The 26,025-nt window shown below is 46.2% G+C and overlaps 1 protein-coding gene across 2 annotated transcripts in view; it reads right to left on the reverse strand.

Annotated features, from left to right (window-relative positions):
* Window positions 1-26,025, reverse strand: part of MAML3 (mastermind like transcriptional coactivator 3) — a 331,229-nt gene that overhangs the window by 299,586 nt on the left and 5,618 nt on the right. The gene's annotated exons all lie outside the window — the stretch shown is intronic.

A 26,025-nucleotide genomic window follows, 5' to 3' on the forward strand; every position in this document is an offset into this window, starting at 1 on the left:
AGGACACGCAGTGTTTGCTGAGATCTTGTGCATGCCCAGATCACTAAAGACTTCACACTGCAGCTTACTGGCAATGAGCCAGTTGGAAAGGACCAGATGGAGAAGCAAGTCTGGTGGCCTGACAGCAGAAACTCAGGGCAGAAGAACAAATGCTCAGTACCAGAACTCTGCTGTTCTGCTCCTCTCACACTCTGAGGCATGCAGTCTGTTAACACTCTTACTCCTGTGGCTAAGAGCCATCACAGCCTTTGAACCTACATGGAAGCCAGTGAGACCCAAAGCCTTCAGAAGAGCAAAAACCCTACCACTGAATAGGACACAGGTCAGAAAAATCTTTGATCAGGTCCCATCTGTCTGGATTTTTATATATCTATGGCTGTGAATAAAATAAAGACTACTGGAAGCTAAAATGCGATGAGTACAGCAGGCAGGAGAAAAACAACAACCACCAAAAACCCCCACTCAGAAGTCAGGGGAAACATGAGAGAAACACCAAAAACAGTGACCAGAGAGTTACCTGCTTCCACATCTACCATGCTTCTCCTCCACACACACAGCTGTCTTCAGCAGGCAGCTCAAAGCAGCTGAAGCTGCAGGCCAGCGCTCGAGCAGGCAGCACGCTGAAGAGGAGAGCTATAATACTGGGTATTTGCTTTGCCAAATGAGGTGTTTCCAGACAGACACAGCAGATATGGATGTATCTGCAAGCACTTGAATACACTGACTGCTTCTGTATTAGTGAGCCACCAAGTTGACAAACAACAAGTCATTTGCTCAGCTGGACATTCATGTTCAACTGGACAGGTCAGTTAGACACCTCCAGCTCCACTGTCACCACAAGTGTTAACAAGTCCCCAGTGCATTTTCATTCTGGTATTTATTTATCCTCTTGGGACTAGTTTATTCAGATTTGGGGTTGTACAGGTGCAGGATTCTGTACTCTCAACACCTGTCTGCTAGGCTTTACATCAACCCAAAGACATGCTGAACTATTTTTTGTCTAAAAAGAGTCTCACCAGCTTTAAACTCTGATTGCGCAGGTTGCCGGGAGCTCACCTGAAGTCCAGGGGTGGTGTGGGCTTGCAGTATGTGGAACAGAAACCTTACAGCAGCTGGGACTAATCCCACCAATACTTCCCTAAGTCTGTTTCACAGGGAGCAAGTGCTGTTCACAGCACTGACCTCCTGCTTGAAAATCAAGGGACTTTGTTACTTCAAGTACCGTTGTAATAGGGCTCAATTTAGTAGATAAGAACTGAGAGGAGTGAGATTCCCTTTCACTACTTCTTTCTCCACTGTGTGAGGAGGATGGGTTTACCAACAGTATGGAGGAACAAAAATTAATAAGAAAGGTGTTTTCATTAACCATCTGTACTTGTACACAGTCTGGTGAGTGGCCAAGCCACACAACTTTGAATCAGGGTTCAGTCTTTCCCCAGGAATAAACACGAGAAATCCCCTAACAGATCTTTACCTTCCTGAAAGGCAAGCCAGAGCATTCCTTCCCTGGCAGTATTTCCCTATCTTCCTACAGCAGACATCAGACTAATCCCAGAGAATATATGCAGCAGAGAAGGATTAATAGAAACATTCACTTTTCCACGATGTAACACCAGATTTGCCGGGTGAAAACAGAAGCTCTGTCACCAACAAAAACCCTCAGCTGTGTACGTCAACGAGTAAACTAATAGTTGTAAAGACAGCCACAAATCACAATCAACTGCATCTTCTAAAGTGAAGCCTGACTAAAGGGAAACACCTACAATGTGAACCTGGATGCCTTTGCTAATGAGTAATGAGAGGTATTAAATTACAGGCTGCCGCTGACACCTCCCCGGGAAAAAAAAACCCAGCTGGCAGGGGAGGTAAAGACTTACACAACAAGCTACCCACTATGGAGAAACCAAGAGAGCCTTCTCCAGGGCTCAGCAGTGCTCCAAGACTCATCCAGAAGTACGTGCTCTTTATTCCTAGGGAGCCACAATTTGCAAAGCCATGCCCATAAATTTTCATAGATAAATCTGTTGCATGTCTCCTGCCACCCCGTCCTAACGAGCAGCCAGACGCTATTGACATCAGAGCCACTACCACTTTCTTCTCCTGCCCCTCTCATACCAGACTGCCCTCTCAGTGCCTTTTCGTATTCCTCATTAACATTGGTTATATTCAACCCTAAACTCACCTAGAGGCTGAGAGTACTGGGTCTAAGCTCTGTGCCCCAGGGATCAGTGCTGGGCCCTGTGCTCTTTAACATCTTTATTGATGATCTGGATGAGGGCATTGAGTCGATCATCAGTAAATTTGCAGACGACACCAAGCTGGGGGCAGGAGTTTATCTGTTAGAAGGTAGAGAGGCTCTGCAGAGGGACCTCGACAGGCTGGGCAGAGTCCAACGGTATGAGATTGAACATCCAAGTGCCAGGTTCTGCACATTGGCCACAACAACCCCATGCAGTGCTACAGGCTGGGGTCAGAGTGGCTGGAGAGCAGCCAGGCAGAGAGGGACCTGGGGGTGCTGGTTGATGGCAGGCTGAACATAAGCCTGCAGTGTGCCCAGGTGGCCAGGAGGGCCAATGGAATCCTGGCCTGCATCAGGAACAGTGTGGCCAGCAGGAGCAGGGAGGTCATTCTGCCCCTGTACACTGCACTGGTTAGGCCACACCTCGAGTACTGTGTCCAGTTCTGGGCCCCTCAGTTCAGGAAGGAGGTTGACTTGCTGGAAGGTGTCCAGAGAAGGGCAACAAAGTTGGTGAGGGGCTTGGAACACATGAGGAGCCCTATGAGGAGAGGCTGAGGAAGCTGGGGCTGCTTAGCCTGGAGAAGAGGAGACTCAGGGGTGACCTTATTGCTCTCTACAACTACCTGAAGGGGGGTTGTAAACAGGCAGAGGTTGGTCTCTTCTCCCAGGCAAGCAGCACCAGAACAAGAGGACACAGTCTCAGGCTGCACCAGGGGAGGTTCAGGCTGGAGGTCAGGAGGAAGTTTTACACAGAGAGAGTGATTGCCCATTGGAATGGACTGCCCGGGGAGGTGGTGGAGTCGCCGTCACTGGAGGTGTTCAGGAGGAGACTTGATAGGGTGCTTGGTGCCATGGGTTAGTTGATTAGGTGGCGTTGGGTGATAGGTTGGACGCAACGATCTTGAAGGTCTCTTCCAACCTGGTTTATTCTATTCCATTCTGTTTGGAATGCACTGAGCTATTGGTACAGCCTGCTCCTGGATCAGGTCCTCAGAGCAGATTATTTGGGAGTTACTGTGCCTACCAGTAATGTTACATCCAAACTGCAGGAAAAATGTTTTCTAGCAGACTGCAATCATTCCTCACCAAGGGGGGGTTGGGGAGGAAGGGTGGGTCTTCTTTTTCCAATTCTCTCTGTTAGAGCAATTAAGGAAAAATAATTAAGATTACAGTATAGATTACTTATGCCAGCATAACTGGGGGGGGGGGGTGGGGTGGGGTGCAGAAATTTGGTCTGGATTTCACAGATCTTTTGAACCAATTGTGAATGCCAGTCACATCTGGGCTGAGCATTCCAGATATCATTAAACACAGAATTAACTGTATAGGCATTTATTTATTAACAACTGTGACGCATGGCAGACCACTTCCACTCCTGTGCTACTCCATTAGGCAGCCATTGTTATTCCTGCAGAATAACCAATGAAGACTCATTTTTCAAAACTTCATTAGAGAAAGAAGTTTTGTGCTGTGTGGCTCTGCAAAGAAATGGCCTGGATGGATCTCTCTCTGGATGTATCTGCATCTGATCTCGTGCGAGGTGCCCCTGCCCATGGCAGGGGGGTTGCTACTAGATGATCCTTGAGGTCCCTTCCAACCCTGACAATTCTGTGATTCTTATAGAATGGCATTAGCCCGGTTGGAAAAGACCTTTGAGATCATCAAGTCCAAAATGTCACCCAACACTATCTAATCAACTAAACCATGGCACCAAGCGCCTCATCCAGTCTCTCCCTAAACACCTCCAGTGATGGTGACTCCACCACCTCCCTGGGCAGCACATTCCAATGGCCAATCACTCTCTCTATAAAGAGCTTGTCTCTAACATCCAGCCTAAACCTCCCCTGACACAGCTTGAGACTGTGTCCTCTTGTTCTGGTGCTGCTTGCCTGGCAGAAGAGGCCAGCCCCCACCTGGCTACAATCACCTTTCAGGTAGTTGTAGACAGCAATAAGGTCACCCCTGAGCCTCCTCTTCTCCAGGCTAAGCAACCCCAGCTCCCTCAGCCTCTCCTCACAGGGCTGTGCTCCAAACCCCTCCCCAGCTTTGTTGCCCTTCTCTGGACACCTTCCAGCAACTCAACATCTTTCCTAAACTGAAGGGCCCAGAACTGGACACAGGACTCAAGGTGTGGCCTAACCAGTGCTGAGTACAGGGCAGAATGACCTCCCTGCTCCTGCTGGCTACACTGTTCCTGATACAGGCCAGGATGCCATTGGCCTTCTTTTAAGAAGTTCTATACAGAGAGAGTGATTGCCCATTGGAATGGGCTGCCTGGGGAGGTGGTGGAGTTACCATCATTGAAGGTGTTCAGGAGGAGACTTTATGGGGTGCTTGGTGTCATGGGTTAGCTGTTTGGGTGGGTTGGATTGGTTGATGGGTTGGATGCAATGATCTTGAAGGTCTCTTCCAACCTGGTTTGGTTTATTCTACATAAATGGTTTATTCTAAATGGTTTTATCTCCATTCTGACACAAATGTAACTGAGGAAACAATTTTTTTTGTAAAACAAGAGCTCAAGACACAACTGGTTCTGCATTAGTCTGTTGCATGTCATCCCTTTCCCATTTTTCCCACAGGCCAATTTTAGAAAGTCTATTTTTAGTCTATCAGAATTTGATCTTTTTCCATGGTCAGAAAGGAAAGGTTGGTCACAGCTGAGATCTGCTAATGTTTTTCTAATCACTGAGCCTAGTGGGGGGGGGGGGGAGAAGCATGCAAATACATTTCACTACTCTACATTCAATCCCCAACTCCAAAGAGCAGAAGAGAAAAGAATTCCCCCTCGCATATGTACCTCCAAATTAAACATGCTGATGACATCCCAGCAGTCTCCAGCTAAGCACTTTCCAATATGGTCCACCAGGTTACAGAGTTAGCAAACTACACTTAAAACTACTCCCAAGATACAGAGGTCGTTTTTCTCCTCTGCAGAAAAGCAGCAGCATTTACTGCATTTGCCAGCAGCTCTCTCCAGGCTGCTGCACTGACAACAGCATCACTTACATTGGCAGTAGGCAAATACAGATTCACATTAGCATTTTTGGCAAACCTGCCTCTCATGCTATGCATTATTATATAATCTTGAACTGCTCATTTCAGTGGCTGCTAGTAAACACTACCTCAAAGTGGGCTGCTTGTCTCTGAGCCGCTCCAGCCACTGCCATGAAGCACATTTCTCAGTCAAACCCGCGGGGGGGAACCATGCTGCTTAGTCACTCTGATCAATGCTGCATCCCAGGTGTGCAAGGTACGTTCCATAGTCACAGACTCCTTGTTCCAGGAACTACTGGGAAAGGTTAAAACCTCACAGCTTCCCCTTTGTTTTCTACTGCAGTAAGATCAGACAAGTGAAACATCTGCCATATAACCTCTCTTTTAATCCATACATATACACATTTCCTCAAGGAGTTCTGCTGTCAACCACCCTTGTGCTTCCCCTACTCAAATGTTTCTAAGGATAAAGAGCCATCAGAATCAGGTGCCCCACAAATCCAGCACAGGTTTAAAGCTCACTGGTGATGGGAATGTGTCTCAATCTGCACTCATTTTATTGCCATCTATATATAACTGTTTATAAATCTGTGAAGGGTGTTAGGAATTCAGAGCCAGGCTCTTCTCAGTGACAGGACAAGGGACAATGGGTGTAAGCTGGAGCAGAGGAGGTTCCATGTAAACATAAGGAAAAACTCATTTACTGTCAGGGTGACAGGGCCCTGGAACAGGCTGCACACAGCTTGTGGAGGCTCCTTCTCTGGAGACATTCCAAACCTGCCTGGATGCATTCCTGTGTGACCTACTGCAGGTGATCCTGCTCTGACAGGAGGGTTGGGCTCCACCTTTCAAGGTCCCTCCCAAACCCTAATATTCTGTGATGGAGATAAACAGATGCATCATCTTGAAGGGCTCTTCCTATCCTATCCTAACCATGCCCTCAGACACTCAACAGCAGCTGAACAATAGAACCTGGAAGCTTGAACTTGCCTCTACTTTCACCTCAGCATTCTTGATGACACTTGTTTTCCCCTTTAAGAACATGAAAACTAGCCATTGAACAGTCTAAGCACTGAAGCTAAGGCTCTGGAGATGATACCAGCATCTCACAACTAATTAACACTAAACATGGTAGGAATGAAATTCAAGAGCAGTGCCTTGGATTTGAACACAAGTATTCCTTTAGTCACAATGTCTGCACATCAGTTATTCAGCAGGGGAGGGAAGCACCTTGCAGCATCCTCTACCAAAGCAACTTGGCATTTCCAACATACTAAGATAGTAAACCACCAGTTTACAAATCAACACAATTCTGCAAGAGCAACTGTTGTGATTTACTTGAACATTTAGTCTTTCTTCAGGGTTTTTTGACACTTAAAACAACAAACAATACCAAAATTGCCAGTTGGCAAGTAAGAAACCTTCCCATCGTGATCTAGCATAAACCACAGTTAACTTAGGTAGATAAAAGCAATTGGCCCCAGCTCACAGAACTGTGCCTTCGTTAGGGCTATTTGCTCTGAAGAACACAGCATGCACCTTCACCACCTGGCAGCTGAGCACAGACAAAGCTCACCTGGTCTGGAGAATGGAGTGGGGAAAGCACTGTTTGCTCCAGAAGGAACAGGGAAGAGGAGGCTCAGGGGAGACCTTATTGCTGTCTACAGCTACCTGAAGGGAGGTGGTAGCCAAGTGGGGGTTGGTCTCTTCTCCCAGGCAACCAGCACCAGAACAAGAGGACACAGTCTCAAGCTGTGCCAGAGGAGGTTTAGGCTGGATGTAAGGAAGAAGTTCCTCACAGAAAGAGAGACTGGCCATTGGAACAAGCTGCCCAGCGAGGTGGTGGAGACACCATCACTGGAGCTGTTTAAAAAGAGACGGGATGAGGCACTTGGTGCCATGGTTTAGTTGATTAGATGGTGTTGGGTGATAGGTTGGACTCAATGATCTCAAAGGTCTTTTCCCACCTGGCTAATTCTATTCTCCCAGGCAGCCAGTACCTGAACAAGAGGACACAGTCTCAGGCTGCACCAGGGGAGGTTTAGCTTGGATGTTAGGAAGAAGTTCTATACAGAGAGAGTGATTGCCCATTGGAATGGGCTGCCCCTGGGGGTGATAGAGTCACCATCATTGAAGGTGTTCAGGAGGAAACTTGATGGGGTGCTTGGTGCCATGGTTTAGTTGTTTAGGTGGGTTGGACACGATGATCTTGAAGGTCTCTTCCAACCTGGTCTATTCTATTCTAAATCCAGAGCTTGCTGTCCTTAGCCAAGAAAACACTCTCATCAAGGTCTCACTGAATATTAACCCAGTAAAAATGAAGAGAGCACAGTAAAAACTTCAAAGACATTACCTGCATAGAACCAAGGTGCCTTACAATACAAAATATTTACTGGTGATGGACACCTGTGGAAATTCCACACTTGTGCTGCACTATCACCTGCATTATACTGTGAAGCTACTCAACCCCTGCCTTATGCATGGTTTGTGTTAAAACAAAATCACAAAGGAAGACGTTTGAGCTGAGAGCACAGCAAAGGAAGTGCAGATAAGGTATCAGACAAGCTGTGTAAATTACTTGAAATAAGAAGATGGAATAAATGATGCTAAAGAGTAGAGGGTCTACAGCCCCAGCCTGCTTCCACGCAGTTTGAAGGCAGAATGGCTGATACAAATCGAAGCGATTTAAATTGCTGATTTTAATTAGGATTTAAATTATCAGGCAGGGAAGTCTGATCAGAATAAATCAGTTTTGAGGTCTCTCTGGGGTTTTTTTTCACTGGAGAGCAGCCAGGTAGGGAAGGACCTGAGGGTGCTGGTCGATGGTAGGCTGAACATGAGCCTGCAGTGTGCCCAGGCAGCCAAGAGGGCCAATGGCATCCTGGCCTGCATCAGGAACAGTGTGGCCAGCAGGAGCAGGGAGGTCATTCTGCCCCTGTACACTGCACTGGTTAGGCCACACCTCAAGTACTGTGTCCAGTTCTGGGCCCCTCAGTTCAGGAAGGAAGTTGACTTGCTGGAAGGTGTCCAGAGAAGAGCAACAAAGTTGCTGAGGGGTTTGGAACACAAGCCCTATGAGGAGAGGCTGAGGGAGCTGGGGTTGCTTAGCCTGGAGAAGAGGAGACTCAGGGGTGACCTTATTGCTCTCTACAGCTACCTGAAGGGAAGCTGTAGACAGGCAGAGGTTGGTCAGAGGCAGCCAGTACCAGAACAAGAGGACACAGTCTCAAGCTGCGCCAGGGGAGGTTTAGGTCGGATGTTAGGAAGAAGTTCTATACAGAGAGAGTGATTGCCCATTGGAATGGGCTGCCTGGGGAGGTGGTGGAGTCCCCATCATTGGAGGTGTTCAGGAGGAGACTTGATGGGGTGCTTGGTGCCATGGTTTAATTGATTAGGTGGCGTTGGATGATAGGTTGGACACAATGATCTTGAAGGTCTCTTCCAACCTGGTTTATTCCATTCTATTCTTTCTGGTTGGCAGCTATTAAAACATGTCACTTTGCAACTCCATTTAGCATTACATCTGATACTTTGTCTTGCAAGAACCCCAGCCTTGGTGCACCACATAGGCCTTACACTATCAAGAAACTTTCTCTTTTCAACTTTCTGTTCCTGGTGGCTACAAAGCCACAAAGGGAAATCCTGAGAAAGCACAGAAGAACACTGCTTCTGAAAAACTAATTCAATTAGGACAAGAGGTAATGGATATAAACTACAACACAGGAGGTTCCAACTCAACTTGAGAAGGAACTTCTTCACTGTGAGTGTCACAGAGCACTGGCACAGGCTCCCCAGAGATGTTGGAGTCTCCTTCTCCAGAGACTTTCAAGACCCATTTGGAAGTTTAAGTTTACTAATGAGCTCTCAAATCTGAATTATTAAGAACTGGGTGAGAAACAAAAATAAAGTCAGTGTTTCAGGTTTACCCACTCTCTTTTGGGGGATGTTTTAAGTTCAAATAGATAAATAGAACAGAATTAACCAGGTTGGAAGAGACTTTTGAGATCATTGAGTCCAACCTATCATCCAACACCATCTATTCTACTAAACCATGGCTCCAAGCACCCCATCCAGTCTCTTCCTAAACATCTCCAGTGATGGTGACTCCACCACCTCCCTGGGCAGCACATTCCAATGGCCAATCTCTCTTTCTATGAAGAACTTCTTCCTAACATCCAGCCTAAACCTCCCCTGGTGCAGCTTGAGACTGTGTCCTCTTGTTCTGGTGCTGGTTGCCTGGGAGAAGAGACCAACCCCCACCTGGCTACAACCTCCCTTCAGGTAGTTGTAGACAGCAATAAGGTCTCCTCTGAGCCTCCTTTTCTCCAGGCTAAGTAGCCCCAGCTCCCTCAGCCTCTCCTCATAGGGCTGTGCTCCAAACCCCTCCCCAGCTTTGTTGCCTTTCTCAAGACAGCTTCCAGCAATTCCTAAACTGAGGGGCCCAGAACTAGACACAGGACTCGAGGTGTGGCCTAACCAGGGCTGAGTACACCAAACAAGGGCCTGAACAGAGAAATGGAAATGAGCTCCTGTGACAAACACCTCATGAAAGAGTAACTGCAGCTGGCATGAAACAACCCCACCCTCCCTCCATCCATCAGTTGATTCTGCCCACTTCTGAATTATCTTTTTGGAATGCAGACTGTAAGTAACCAGAGGGACAACAGCATAACCTCAAAAACTGCAGGAGGAAGAGTGCTTCATGGACCTGAGCAAGACAAGGCTTAGTAGATAAGATGTTCTAAATCTCAAGATCTTGTTTCAATATTTCTTGTCCTAATTCCTTCTAAGTGGGTGGGTCAAATGAAAATCCAGACAAAAAGCACATGTGAGGAGCAGTGATACTGCTGTGAGTGTTTCTTCACTATGACAGGGGCTGTGCTACTGAAAACGTGAGAGAAACCCTTCAGACAACTCTGGAGTGATCAACAGATATGGCTGAGGTTTAGTCCCCCTATATCCTTCTCCAGCTTGCTAGGAACAGGACTACTCATGGAAGCAGAGAAAAAGGCAGCAGTTTTCCTTCATGTGCTCTGATCATGTTACTAACTGTGCCACTTGTTCTTATGAAAGAGTAACTGCTACGAGGTCAGCCTGAGGGAGCAGGGGCTTTTCAGCCTGGAGAAGAGGAGGCTCCAGGGAGACCTGGACTGGCAGCCTGCCAGTACCTGAAAGGGGCTACAGGAAGGATGAGAAGAGTCTGTTCACAAAGGCCTGCAGTGACAGGAGGAGGGGCAATGGCTTTAAGATGGAGAAGAGCAGATTTAGATTAGATGTTAGGAACAAGTTCTTTACTATGAGAGCGGTGGAACAGTTGAACAGGTTGCCTGGGGTGGTGGTTGAGGTCCCTTCCCTGGAGCTATTCAAGGTGAAGCTCAACAAAGCCCTGGGCAGCCTGGTCTGCTTGGGGATGTCCCTGCTGCCCGTGGGGAGGTCAGATTGGATGACATTTGGAGGTCCCTCCCAGCCTGGACCATGCTATGCTTAGCAGCATAACCTACCCGGTGCTTCTCACTGTCCTGGTGACTCCTTCCCTCCCTGCCTCTTGTCTGCTTTCTGGGGCAGAAGCTGAGTGAACAGGGTGGGCAGTGACACTTACATGTACAAGCCATAGCACACAGCCAACCTGCAAGCCTTTCCCACAGAGCAGCCCATGCCAAACCAGGAAAAAACAACAAATGCAGAAACACTGTATGAAGATTGCTTTAAAGCTCTTGTCAAATCTTTCATCCCCCTGCACAAAACAAGCGAGACAAGACTGCACAAAGTGCACTCAACAAACCACTGCAGAAAACTGCTAGGGGAAAAAATGAAATTACATGAAATCAGAACATGCCAGATGGACTATGGAAGGGACACATGCTCTGCACAGCAGCTTTTGCAAAGCATTTGCTCCTCTACCACAAAATACTTCTCTCAACAGTTGCCTTTTAAGCCCAGAAGGAAATACTAATGCTTTGGTCATAACTTGGATTTAATGAATGGCATTTTAGCACCTGGAGCAGACCTCAGCTGGTTGATCACCCACAGCATGTATTACTTCATGAAATTATACAGAACTAACCAGGTTGGAAAAGACCTTTGAGATCATAGAGTCCAACCTATCACCCAACACCATCTAATCAACTAAACCATGGCACCAGAGACCCCATCAAGTCTCTTCTTAAACACCTCCAGTGATGGTGACTCCACCACCTCCCTGGGCAGCCCATTCCAATGGCCAATCTCTCTTTCTGTGAAGAATTTCGTCCTAATATCCAGCCTAAACCTCCCCTGGTGCAGCTTGAGACTGTGTCCTCTTGTGCTGCTTGCCTGGGAGAAGAGACCAACCCCCTCCTGGCTACAACTTCCCTTCAGGTAGTTGTAGACAGCAATAAGGTCTCCCCTGAGCCTCCTCTTCTCCAGGCTAAACCACCCCAGCTCCCTTGTACATATATATAGACATAGATCTTTTCAAAGGAGACATTTCAAACATTTACCTCCAGTTAAAAATAGTTAGGCATTACCAATCATCTTAGAAAGGCCTCTGCAGAAACATGCAGAAGTGAGGCAATGTGAATTAAAATCATCACATTCTCAGCAGCTTCACAGGACTCCCCACAAGCTGGAAGGGAGCCAGAAGGACGATTTCTTGGCTATTCTGTTTCCTTCAGCTTGCAGAGAACTTTGTGCTCTTTCTCCTTTGGTTCAGTGAGTAAAGACTACATAAATATCCAAGCCAAAGAACAAGAGAGAAACAGAAAACTTTCCTCCAAATTACAATTGCTTCCTTTTACACAAAACTCATCTCTCGCTTGTGAGCTGCTGACCAGCACAGCACATCCAGCAAGGAATAACAAAGACTGCCCATCTCCTCCAGCCCCCTAAGCCTCCTCTCAGCCCTGCCAGAGCCTGCCCAGCTGGCTATTTTTATGTCCAGGGTGGCATGTGAGCTCAGGGCTTATTACCAAGGTTTCCCCCCGCACACAGCAATAATCCCAAGGACTTTTTCTCCTGTTTTATTCTAGAGTTGGGGGAATGGGCTCCAGGTGTTCTATACCTACCACATCTTACACTGTGAGAGATTTTCAGCAACTCCTTTATTTTCCTCAAGTTACACTTGAAGAACAGACTTAATCTCAGCATTTATAATTGCTTTGGTTAATTCTTTAAAGTACCTAATGAATTGCTCTTAGGAATGTATTGAACTAGTGAGTGCTTTTAATATTACATGTGGAAGAAAATGGCCTCTTCTTTTTTTCTCCTTCATGCTATCATTTGTCCTCCAGGGGGGAAAAAAAAAGAAGAAGGAGGAAAAGAAAAAGGGCAAAAAACAAATCACAAAACCCTGAAATCACCAGTGAGTGAATTAACCTAGAGCTCAGCACATGCTGATGTGGGACCAGTGGGATTCTGCCTTTCCACATAGAGGGATTCTGCCTTTCCACATGATTCCTCTCCAGCTTGACCTGCAAACTGGGTAGCCTGGATGGATCTGAAAGGAAACTGGGAAACAAGCTAGCAGGGCAGCTTTCTCATTCCTTTTTACCTCATGCTGGTGGGGGCAGATTAATGCCCTTTCCCCAGTGCTTCCTCATTTGCTAGACTAACACAGACAGGTGTTACTGCTTAAGCCTGACAGAGCTGGCCTCACCTTGAGGACAGGCAGCCAAACGAAGCCACCTGCTAGTTTTGCCCACTGGAGTCTCCACACCATGACAGGCTGCACAGGAGCAGAAAGGAATAGGAATAGGAATAGGAATAGGAATAGGAATAGGAATAGGAATAGGAATAGGAATAGGAATAGGAATAGGAATAGGAATAGGAATAGGAATAGGAATAGGAATAGGAATAGGAATAGGAATAGCCAGACAAGACCAGGTTGGAAGAGACCTTCAAGATCATCGCGTCCAACCCATCATCCAACACCACCTAATCAACTGACCCATGGCACCAAGCACCCCATCAAGTCTCCTCCTGAACACCTCCAATGATGGCGACTCCACCACCTCCCCAGGCAGCCCATTCCGATGGGCAATCACTCTCTCTATGAAGAATTTCTTCCTAACATCCAGTCTAAATTAGCCCTAGAACAAAGCAGCTGTTTGCTACTAAAATTTTGAGACCTATTTCTTCAGCTCCCCCCCCCAAAAAAAAAAAAACAAAATACCAAACCTGTAGCTTACACTCCTGTCTGGGTCAGAATATATTCCTCCCAACATCACACCAAACAAAAATAGCTTCACATACCACCAGTGGGAAAGAGATTGCCACTTCCCACGCATTCTGCTCAATGAGAGGACTAGATGACAATCCAGTTTTCACAAAAGCAATGGTCTACCTCCCAGAAGTTGAGCCAGAAAGAATAGTGTCAAACAAATGTTTAAATATAGCCCAGTGCTGAAAATTCATCTCCCCTAACGTGAGCTACTGTTGAGACAAATCCATATGCCAGTAAGAGGGGAGTCCAAGCTGAAGCAGCCAGTGAAACCCTGTTGTAGAAACAGAGAGAGTTGTGTTGAGGGCTTTCCCCCCCACACACACACATACACACACCACTTCCTTTGGAGGAATTAAACTAACTTTGCAGTGCCAGGATGAAAGCCCTTTACAGTAAAGAACCTTATTTTAGAGGAAATGAAGACTTTTTCCAATCACATAACTTTCTTGAAGGGTCAGAGCCCTTCCAATTCTTCAAGCTTCCACCTCACAAACGGAAATTGAAAGCATGGTCCCAGTTGTCAAAACACACATTTACCATAAACAAATCCATTAGTCACTGTGAGGTTCTCTCTCTCTCTCTAGGAGTTATTCTGTCTTCTGAGCAATTCTGGTGTGAGGCTACTGCACTGAGGACTGCCTCTATGCCTCTTCCCTGTGCTTAAAGCACTAAAGCAGCATTCCCTGCTACAAAGAATGACAGCCTTGGAGCAACGTGGTGCATTGATTATCAAAAAGCACTTGTGAAAATATCATAGAATCAATAAGGTTGGAAAAGACCTCAAAGATCATCAAGTCCAACCTGTCACCAGCACCTCATGACTACTAAACCATGGCACCAAGTGCCACATCCAGTCCCTTTTTGAACACCTCCAGGGACGGTGACTCCACCACCTCCCTGGGCAGCACATTCCAATGGCTAACAACTCTCTCTGAGAAGAACTTTCCCCTCCCCTCCAGCCCAAACTTCCCTTGGCACAGCTTGAGGCTGTGTCCTCTTGTTCTGGTGCTGGTTGCCTGGGAAAAGAGCCCAAAACATGTTTTTTCTAGTAAGAACTAAAACCATCAGTGGACATCATCTTATGCTGAATGAAACCAATCACATGGTGGCCACACAGAAGTCTATACACACATGAAATGGACATTTAGAATCATTTATTTAGAATATTTAGAATAAACCAAACCAGATTGGAAGAGACCTTCAAGATCATCATGTCCAACCCATCAACCAATCCAACCCACCTAAACAACTAACCCATGGCACCAAGCACCCCATCAAGTCTCCTCCTGAACACCTCCAGTGATGGTGCCTCCACCACCTCCCTGGGCAGCCCATTCCAATGGGCAATCACTCTCTCTGTATAGAACTTCTTCCTAAGGCAGTATTGAGGTGCTTGGGTTTTTTACCTCAGTTATACCACCCAGACAAATACAAACACCTAGAATTCTGAAGATTTGAGACTCTTGCCCTTGAAGGGCAATCACAGGCCCCTGCCACTGGCAGGAAAAGAAGTGGTGAGGTTTGCACTTAAAAATCCTGCGTCCTCCTTCTTCCAGCTAGACCCCGGCCCACACACCTCAGCAATCACTTGAATCTCACCTCTCCTAAACTTGCCATAATATCTTGCACTTGACATGTGCCTTTCAATGTCTGCATTAGTCTTTAATAGCCTGCAGTTTGTGGATCCTCAGCTTTCAGAGAGGCAGTGGGGGCTTCCCAGCAGAGATGCAGACAACTTTGGGAGATTTCCCATACGCAAAGTGCTTTTTCTTGACTGCCATCCATTGAGTACTGCAAACTCTATGAGAAATTACAGCTCAGGGTTTCTGAATGCTGGAGTTTGGAAACAAAAACTGTGCATAGGGAGTACTAGGAAACAGAGCCATGAAGTTTTGACATCTGACAGAAAGAGAGTCATCAATAAAACCATATTTATAAACAACTCATATATAAGAAATGAAGCTGTTTGGGTTTTTTAATGTGTGTGTGTATGCAGCTTGCCAAAACTCAGTTTATTACAAGAATCAGCCCAGCTCTTTATGCAAGTATTGGGTGCAGCCTGCCAGTAGTAAGTTCCCAAGATATCCCCCCAGATTTGTTCTAAACATTACCACAAAGCTCCCACTTCTGTCCCCATGGCCCCAACAACCCCACATAGCACTACAGGCTGGGGTCAGAGTGGCTGGAGAGCTGCCAGACAGAAAGGGACCTGGGGGTGCTGATTGACAGCTGGCTGAACATGAGCCAGCAGTGTGCCCAGATGACCAAGAAGGCCAATGGCATCCTGGCCTGCATCAAGAATAGTGTGGCCAGCAGGAGCAGGGAAGTCATTGTGCTCCTGTACTCTGCACTGGTTAGGCCACACCTTGAGTCCTGTGTCCAGTTCTGGGCCCCTCAGTTTAAGAAGGATATTGAGACACTTAAACGTGTCCAGAGAAGGGCAACAAGGCTGGGGAGAGGCCTTGAGCACAGCCTTGTGAGGAGAGGCTGAGGGAGCTGGGGTTGTTTAGCCCGGAGAAGAGGAGGCTCAGGGGAGACCTTATTGCTGTCCACAACTACCTGAAGGGTGGTTGTAGCCAGGAGGGGGTTGGTCTCTTCTATCAGGCAACCAGCACCAGAACAAGAGGTCATAGTCCCAAACTGCACCAGGGGAAGTTTAGGCTGGAGGTGAGGAGAAAGTTCTTCCCAGAGAGAGTTGTTAGCCATTGGAATGTGCTGCCCAGGGAGGTGGTGGAGTCACCATCCCTGGAGGTGTTCAAGAGGGAACTGGACATGGCACTTGGTGCCATGGTTTAGTTGTCAGGAGGTGTTGGGTGACAGGTAGGACTTGATGATCTTTGAGGTCTCTTCCAACCTTATTGATTCTATGATCTTTTACTTTGCTGCTTCTTTTACATGTTCTGTCTCAAAGATGAACTAAATGAAGTTAAATGACCCCTTCAATATCACATTATGCAAAGAATGTCCTCAAAAGGTAACAAGGAAGAAGAAATTGATTTATACTGATATTTAGAATACAAAAAAAGGAGCAGAAGCACTACATAAAAACACACCTGTGAATAAGAAGAGAGAAAAATAAGCACACTATTGCTTCATATTACCAAAATTCATGAGACTTTCCACACAGTTCTAGGAGAAAGAAGGGAAAAAATAAGAGATGAAGTCCTTTGGCTAAAATCTTACTTGAGATTATTGAGCACCTCCCCTAAGAATAGGGACTGAGAATCCTGGGACTGTTTAGTCTTGAGAAGAGATGCCTGAGAGGGGATCTGATCAATGCCTATCAACATCTGAGGGGTGGGTGTCAAGTGGAGGGGACCAAGCTCTTTTTGGTGGTGCAGAGTAATAAGACAAGGAACAACAGGTACAAGCTTGAACATAGAAGAGTTCACCTCAACAGGAGGAGAAATTTCTCTACAGTGAGGGTGATGGAACACTGGAACAGACTGCCCAGGGAGGTTGTGGAGTCTCCTGCCCTGGACACATTCAAAGCCTGTCTGGACTCCACTAGGTGATCCTGCTTTGGCAGGGAGTTGGGACCCAGTGACCTCTGGAGGTCCCTTCCAACCTCTCATGTTCTGCGACACCGTTATTTGAGATGACCAGCACAGTGTGCCCCTTCGTTACCTTCGTGGCTAAGCAAGCCAGGCCAAAATCTGCTCTGATAAACTCTTCATGTGGCTTCACAAACATATGCTCACCATGTGTTCACTATCCACAGCAGATAAGAGACAGGCTTGGGAAGTAAATAGTTTTGAAACCAGAAGCAATGTCTCCTCGAGAAACCACTAGTGAAAACTCGACATATGGAACACACAGCATTAGGAGTACCAACATTGCTAAGGCTCTTGTTTACCTGCTGTGCTAACAAGTGAGCTAATTCTGAAATGAAACATCTGAGAAAAGGAGGACAAACAAACAAACACCCCCCCCACCCCACCCCCTCCCCAAATGAACCTCCCATCACTAACTTCTTTAAGAATTAACTCAAGCACCTACGCTCATCAGCATTCAAAGGACCATTTCAGGAAGAAGAAAGCCATTCAGAGACTTAGAATTTGCATAATCTTTACTAATTCTCATATTACAAAGCAAGGTTGGCAGAAGTTCCTCGCTCCATCTGTGATAGTTCTCTTTTTTTTTTTCCTGGGCTATTTGAATAAAAATTATTCTCATGTTCCTTTAGATAGAAGGAAAAGGCAACCGTGCGAGCGCCTACCACGGACACAGTAGCTCGTTTGAGTATTACCTCATGGAAGTCAAGGCATCCCATTCCATGGATGCAGATACTTTGCACCACTCTTTTACCTAGTTTATTATTCTACCTGGAATTAAAATCACAGAATCACCAAGGTTGGAAGAGACCTCAAAGATCATCCAGTCCAACCCATCACCACAGACCTCATGACTAAACACATCTGAGTAGCTTGCAGGGGGGGGGGAAGTGCAATTCCCATACTGCCAAGTCATGTTTTCCCTTGTTTTAGCAGAGAGACATAAACAAAGTTAGAATCACAGAATCAAAATCACAGAATCACAGAATCAAAATCACAGAATCAAAATCACAGAATCACAGAATCACCAAGGTTGGAAGAGACCTCAAAGATCATCCAGTCCAACCCGTCACCACAGACCTCATGACTAAACACATCTGAGTAGCTTAGGGGGGGTGGGGGGGAAGTGCAATTCCCATACTGCCAAATCATGTTTTCCCTTGTTTTAGCAGAGAGACATAAACAAAGTTAAAATCACAGAATCACCAAGGTTAGAAGAGACCTCAAAGACCATCCAGTCCAACCCGTCACCACGGACCTCATGGCTAAACACATCTGAGTAGCTTTAGGGGGGGGGGGGGGGAAGTGCAATTCCCATACTGCCAAATCATGTTTTCCCTTGTTTTAGCAGAGAGACATAAACAAAGTTGATCAGGTTCCAGAAGAAAATAAGTTAGCAACAGAAATACAAAGACAAGCACTTGCTGTTCCTCACAGCAAAGGCAGTGGTCACCTACCTGATAACAGTCCACATTATGGCCAGCACGATGATGTCTTCTTTGCACCACTTGGGGGTCAACAGATACTCTCCTCAGCCTTCTTCACACTTTGGATCATCAGCACCTCATCCTAACAAGTATTCCCAAAGCCACTTCCAACAATGTTCTGTCTGCTAGTCCATAAACTGTTAAAGTATTTCACTACAGCAATGCACAACTATCAGGCCTTCAGCTGGGCCACAGAACTTGAGGAGAACAAGGGCACAGTCACAGGGGACAGGCAGAACTTATTTCACAGCTTTGCTGACGTGGAGCCTTCTGCCTTCCCTTTATTCCCTCTTCCCCAGCACCACACTATGCAGTTTCACCTTCCACCAAAAAATAAACACCATTTTTCTCCTAGACAGGTAATTTTCCCACTAGTTTAGTACTACAGATGGGCTCAGCAGGCCAGCCCCAGCACAGGTACACAACTGCAGCAGGGAGGGAAGAGGAAGAGACCACCCCACTTAATGGCAGCAAGCTGTTAACTGGCTTCAGCTGCCTCATACTGCCCTAAGGCAGTAACCAGTGAAGAGACCACGAAAAGGTTAACTAGGGAGGTTTTCCAGTGACTGCAATGTTTTCAGTCCCTGCATAATGAAGTTCTGGCATTGTATGCAGTATGCTATGAGAACACAGATATTTCACGTGGGTAAACTTAAAAGACAGGTGAACACAGTTGTGTTCTTACTACTGGCTTTAAGTAGCATGGCAGTTTAGAGTAAAATCAAAGAGATAAGCTTGCTATTCCTGAGGAATTCATTACTGTTTCTGGATACCTGTGTCCTGGTTTCAGCTGGGATAGAGTTAATTTTCCCTCTAGCAGCTGGTGCAGTGCTGTGCTTTGGATTTAGGATGAGAATGATGTTGCTAACACACTGATGGTTTGGTCATTGCTAAGCAGTGTGGATACCAAGTCAAGGACTTTTTAGCTTCTGGTGCCCTGGCAGCAAGAAGGCTGGAGACAGGGACAGCTGACCCCAACTGCCCAGAGGGATGTTCCATACTACAGAATGCCATCCTCAGTATGTAAACTGGAGGGAGCTGGTCAGGAGGAACTGGCTGGGCATGGGTCAGTGAGTAGGCAGAACTGCCTTTGTGCATCACTTTTCTTTTCCTGGGTTTTAGCTCTCTCTTAGTTGCCTTCCTTTTCATTACTGCTATTATTATCTTTGGGGTTAATTGCAGTTATTAAAAGTGCTCTTATTTCAATCTACAAGTCTGACTTGTTTTCTTTTCTCTTCCCCACTCCACCGAGGTAGGGGAGAGGAGAGAGTGGCTACCTGGTGCTTAGGTGTTGGCTGGGGTTAAACCACAACAACTTGGTATTCTTGCACAAAATGAAAACCACCAAATACTGTGTTTCTTGTATTCAAATATCCATAGCAACTATAAAGAAAGATGGTCTGAGCCAACTTCCCAGAACCCCTCTCTGTCTGTAACTAGACTGCCACACGCTTTGTCACAGTAATAGGTGAGGAAGAGGTGAAGGTTTTAATGCCACCAGTCAAAATCAGGTTTGGTTTTTGCTATTCTACACTCACAAATCTCCATTATCCCTACCTGCTGCTGGCATTTCCCTCAACAAAAACATTACTGAGAAGGGCAGCAAACCCTAGCACAAGCATAAATTGTTTGGTTGGGTTTGTTGTAAGAGAAACAGAGGAGAGAAAATAAATGGAATTTTGGGGGGTTTGTTTTGCACGAAGTAGAATACACATGAAAAACAATGGCTTAGAAAAGGCAACCCTGGGGTGAAAAAACATACAGCCAAATTCCCTCAGGTGAATCCTCACAACTGCAGCAATCCAGCCCTTCAGTAATCTTTTAGCCTACAAACTAGCCAGCACAAATTAGAAGGGAGAGGGGTAGGGGGAGGGCAGGAAAAAGAGAGCGCACTGCAACCTCAGCATGGTATCTCCTCTTTTAATGGAATGCATAAACTGCAAGCTCAGCCCAGAAATATGCTGTAATAGAAGAACCTACAGATTATTTTGAACCATTACTTCATATCCAGCCATGGATTACATGCCAGAATGCTCCAGCCAATTTGGCCCTCAAACAACGTGGCCACCGCTCAGTTACAGAAGCCTGCATGCAGTCTTCTGTGTGAGTCCACTGAAGTCTTCAAAGCTACATTACCTGCTGCAATGACAACTAATAATATGCATAATAAATAGAGATACTGCCTGCCAAAAACATCATTAAAAAGAGTTTCTTTAATGTCAGCAGCAGTTCTCCCTGTGCTGCCTCAGTTATGCACTGGAATGCAGTCCAGAGGAATCAGAACAACAGCCACTAGCTTCAGAGGCAAAAACTGAACAGCAGCAGCAAAACAAAAATCACAGCTGAAAGGCAACAATCTTGTGAGCAGTCTCAAGACAACTACTTCTAGCTAAGGCAGTCCTGTTTTAAAGTCACTTTCTCAAACCACACTATTCTGTATAGGCAGAAGCAGTAGGAAATGCTACAATCTCTCTTCTGGCTAAGTGCTGCTCTGTCCTCCTTAATGTAAGGAAATGTTTTAAACTATTAAAAAACAAGCAAATAAACAAACAAACAAAAGCACACAAACACACCCAAACCCCCAACCTTCAGGGCTTGCCAGAACTCTTCCAGCATCTCATCTGCCATAACCACCTCCCCTCCTCCTCTGGATTAAACCGAGTGCCAAAACATCACAGCGTATGACCCAAATGAAAGAGGCTGAAAATGCAGACAAAAGGCTGCAACCAGTGGTTGTTAAAACTTCTCCGAGTAGTTCCCCACTAAAACTGATCATAAATCCTTTCCCTTTGTCTTGCCATGCTGTTTAAAAACCAGTGTGTATGTAGGTGTACTGGTTTATATAAACACACACACAGAGGAGCATTGGCTTCATGTTGTGATAACGCCCAGGGTCAGGGTAAGGTTAAGGACCGATTCTCTGCTCTTTACCTTGGGACACAAAATCTGAAGGCTTTCTGAACAAGCCCGAGATTTTCACAAGCAGCACAAAGAGGATGCAGAAAAGCTACACCTTCTTCACTGCAGCACTTCACAGCTGTTCCTCTGACTCTAAAGACCAGAGGAAAATGAAGTCGAATTGTTTTATTAAACCTGAAATGCTCCTGCATGGCACATAGTTAAAACAAGGCAGGGAGGAGACTGAAGTGTGAGGAAGGGAGGAGGGGAAGAGGCACATTCTAAGAGCCCCACCTTCCATTAGTTGAAATGCAAATCCACCAAGCTGAAGTTGTTGAGAACCTTATAGAATAGAACCACAGAATGTGAGGGGCTGGAAAGGACTTCGAAAGATCATCCAGTCCAACCCCCCCTGCCAGAGCAGGATCGCATCCAGGCGGGTTTTGAGTATCTCCAGAGAGGGAGACTCCACAACCCCCCTGGGCAGCCCTGTTCCACTACAGAAAGCCTTCCAGAAAGTGGCCTCGATGAAAAATAAATATGGAAAAGAACATCCTTGAGCTGTTGGTCTGTTTATTAGTTTGGTTATTCTGAAAGTCATAAATTCAGACTGCTTTTCTGCTCCCTGTATGCTGTGGCTGTGCAGACCTGACAGCGAGCAAACAGCAACAGATCACCTCTGCTACCAACAGCACCGCAGCATTAGGCTGAGCAGTTACCCTAACACACAGAAAATGCAAAGTTCCTATGGGTGGACACACTTCTCTCTTCTCTCAGGTCAATTAAAGATTAAAGAATTCTTATCTCCTTGCCAATTTTAACTGCATGTGGCTGGCAAACAAAATCAATAAGAGGGAAGTCTTGAAAGCAAGCAGCTCAACCCCTTCCTGCCAGCACATTTCAGCAGCTGCTATCTTATTAGCTACTGCAAGTTTAAAAAGACATTTTCTCTTAATCCCTAAGAAACTGGGTTTTAAGTATTCAAAAAGCAAAGAGAAGCAGCCTGTGATGACTTCTGAGCCACAAATATTGTGCAACCCAAGTGTGTGAGGGGGAAGCAAAGGAGCAATCAAAGTTATATGATTTTGTGATTCACCAGCTTGGACAAACTAAGGAAATAAATACTTCAAGTCTCTAAGACTCCCAAATTCCCCCTGAATGTACAAGTACATTGCTTATCTGAGCTGCCTGAGAGATCCCAGACTGGGAAACTGATTACAGGATCATAACTTCAGCCAGAGGCTGCACCTCACATTTCAATTCTCAAAACAATACACTTGAAGGATTCCAGTCAGCAGTTCCCGACTGTCAGACCTGTCCTTAAACCTCTGCTAATCCAAGCACATCTCTCACATGAATTATACATATTGGAGTAATATGCAACCAAATGTCATATACATGCAAGGATTTAAGTAAAAATTAACTCTGACTCCTCTGCTACTTACAGCCTTTCCTGCTTCTTCAGCCTCTGCAGCCAGGAACAGAACCATGTGCTCAGGCACCAGGTGCTGCTTAGCTCAGGTAAAGTGCATGCTACCAGGTGAGCATGTTTTAACTAATAGGTCTCAGATGTTTATCCTGGGATAAGGGTGAAGTTTCACAAGAGGATTAAGCTGTAGGTAGACTGTGCTGCCCATGGGAGGGACAGTCAAACAAGTCATAGATCAGATCCAGCTGAAAACTAACCCAGATGGAAAGGAAGAAATGTGTCTGTCCTACTCCCCACCTGCTGGGTGAAGTGGCTGACGGTGGAGGTACATCAGCATTACCAAAGGGCAGCAGCAAGAAAATACGGCCACTGACAAGAATGTGAAAGGTGAGACTTCCTCTGTGGTGGCAGCTCAGGTTCACACCAGCTTCAGCCACATCTGCAGCCTTAAACTTCAGGTCAAGTTGCTGTAAATTTTGGTTAACGTAAGAGCAACCAATTGTCTTAGCACACTCAGATGTTAATGGCTTTGGCTCTGCATTAGCAGAAGGAGTTTTGGACACGTTCAAGCCAAAGTTGTTCTTCCTGACCTTGGCAATGCCTAGGACTGCACTGCAAGACTTTCAACACTCACTGTGTGGTCAGTCTGGTGCTTAGATTTCACCAGGACTGGCTGCATGTCAAAACACAGCTCGCCCTCCTCCTACTATGGCTCATAAGAACCTAACCCCACTATCTTTTAAAGGGCCACACGTTCCATCAGAGCATATAAAGGTCACCAGAGGCGAGCAGTGCTTGAAGAGTCTCTCCATTCCTTTCAGTTTGCTAAACTGAAACCTATTCTGCTGACTAGCTGCAAAAGGAGGTCATCACAAAAACTCCTTGTCCTAAAGGACAGTAATCACACAGGAGCAGCAAGCGTGAGTTGGTTTGAAAAGGAGGAGAAAAAATGGGAGAGGCTGTGGAATAAGACAGACACAGATCCACCCTTAGAGGAAGAGCAAAATAAAAAGGGTTGCATGATGACTCCTCCTATGATGCATATGAAAGAGAAGGAGCAGTGCTGGCCTGGGATTTCATTCTGGTATCATCCCAGTTTCGCATTTGCTACTGACTTTGCCCCAGCGTGAGCAAGATCAGACATAGCTTATTAACTGAAGAGATGCTTAATCCTACTTAGTCATCAGGCATGCGTAAGGGCTACAGTGTTTGACCTCTTGTGGAAAATAGAAAGAAACATCTGAAAAATCATCCTTGCTGTAGTGTAACTGAGGAGCTCCTGAGCACCTGCCGAGTAAGCGGTATTGCGCCAGAATGAAGGCAAGCGCTGTGCACAGGATCGTGGACGTACACACAGGTTGTGCACTCAACACAGGTTATGTATTCAATACAGCAGGTGGAAGCTTCACAAAACTGCTCACAAGACTGACAGCACTCTTCAGCACTCCATCTCATTAACAGCATTAACCATGAATCACTAAGACAAATTAAGAAGTTACACTTTTTGCTCAGGATACTGTTCCCCCCCCCCCCCCCCCCCAACAAAAAGGGAGAGACTGGAGTGAGGGAACTACATTTCTGGGGTGGACTATCTGCCAACAAGGAAGAGATGTAACCAGATTTGGTGAGAGATGTAACCAGATCTGCCCAGGGAGGTGGTGGAAGCCACATCCCTGGAGGTTTTTAAGGCCAGGCTGGATGTGGGTCTGAGCAACCTGATCTAGTGTGATGGCTCCCTGCCCATGGCAGGGGGGGTGGAACTAGATGATCTTTGGAGTCCCTTCCAACCCTAACAATTCTATGGTTCCTGTAATTCTGCACATGTCATTCTGTCTCTACACAAAGCAAGCCGAAAGGACTGGCCTGCCCATCTCCCTTCCCTCAGGTAGAAGGGCAGTGTGACCATCAACTTCCATGAGGCAGAGCTCTAGCCCAGAATGGGTAAAAAGCGTTATTGGAAAATGCTGTGTTTGCCAGCATGTGTTTTCTCTAAGTTTAAACTACTTCTGCACTGGCACAGCGTGCTTTGGCGGGGGAACAGAAAGGATGAGCTAATAGGTCATTGGACTTCCGTCACTCATTTCTGTGATCTAAACAACATTGCATGTTTATGGTGTTTAAAACTCAGTTTCCTAAGGCTCACTTTTCAGGGTTGGAAATGGTCACTAGGACAGGAGCTATCAAACCCAGGATGCTAAGTAAGGAAAGTTCTGAAGAGCTTTTAAAAGAGGGGAAAGTAGGCTCTAGACCCTTTACACCCCACAGCAGAGCTTGGATGAAGAGAAATGTGCATCAATGTGGTAATTAAAGGTGGATCACTGGGGGGAAAAAGAAATAGACAAAACCTCACAATAAGACATTAGGGGTAAGAAACAGATGATGTAACTTGCAATTTTATCATAGCTTTGGCTATTTATTATATACTTGGCTGTTTATTATAAACTGGAGGTAACATATTTAGGGTACTCTGAGGTGACCTGATTGTGGCCTTCCAGTATCTGAAGGGGGCCTACAAGAAGACTAGGGAGGGACTTCTCAGGATATCAGGTAGTGATAGGGGGAATGGAATGAAGCTCGAGGTGAGAAGATTCAGGCTGGATGTGAGGAGGAAGTTCTTTACCATGAGGGTGGTGAAGCCCTGGAATGGGTTGTCCAGGGAGGTGGTTGGGGCCCCATCCCTGGAGGTGTTTAAGCCCAGGCTGGATGAGGCTCTGGCCAGCCTGCTGTAGTGTGAGGTGTCCCTGCCCGTGGCAGGGAGGTTGGAACTAGATGAGCCTTGTGGTCCCTTCCAACCCTGACTGATTCTATGATTCCATTTAGTATTTACTTCATCTGTTTTCTGTGTGTACACCTACAAAGACACGGTATCTCTGAGCCACACACAATGACATGGCTGCAGAGCCAGAAGACTTTTGCACTTACAGGAGGAAACAAGAAGGCAGATTTAGCTCACAAAGAACCAAAGAACTGAAATAATGTGTTGATATTTCCTGGAGCCAGTCCGAAGATCAGCAGCAGAGTTTTGGATGGGCTGCAGATTTTCCCCATGCTTCCTTTGAAAGGCAAGCTGGTGCAGCATTCTAATAATCCAGCTCAAAGGCAGGGAAAACAACTTTGGCTTTCGCCAGGTTGAAATGGGGGGGGGGGGGGGAGGGGGCAGGAAAAGGTCCTCCCAGGCATTTATCACAATTTTTGTGCAAGTCCCAATCAATGCCTGTATGGAA

The sequence above is a fragment of the Melanerpes formicivorus genome, unplaced genomic scaffold (genome assembly GCF_026170545.1).
Source record: "Melanerpes formicivorus ecotype bairdi unplaced genomic scaffold, bMelFor1.0.p_v2 SCAF_27, whole genome shotgun sequence".
Lineage (NCBI taxonomy): Eukaryota > Metazoa > Chordata > Aves > Piciformes > Picidae > Melanerpes > Melanerpes formicivorus.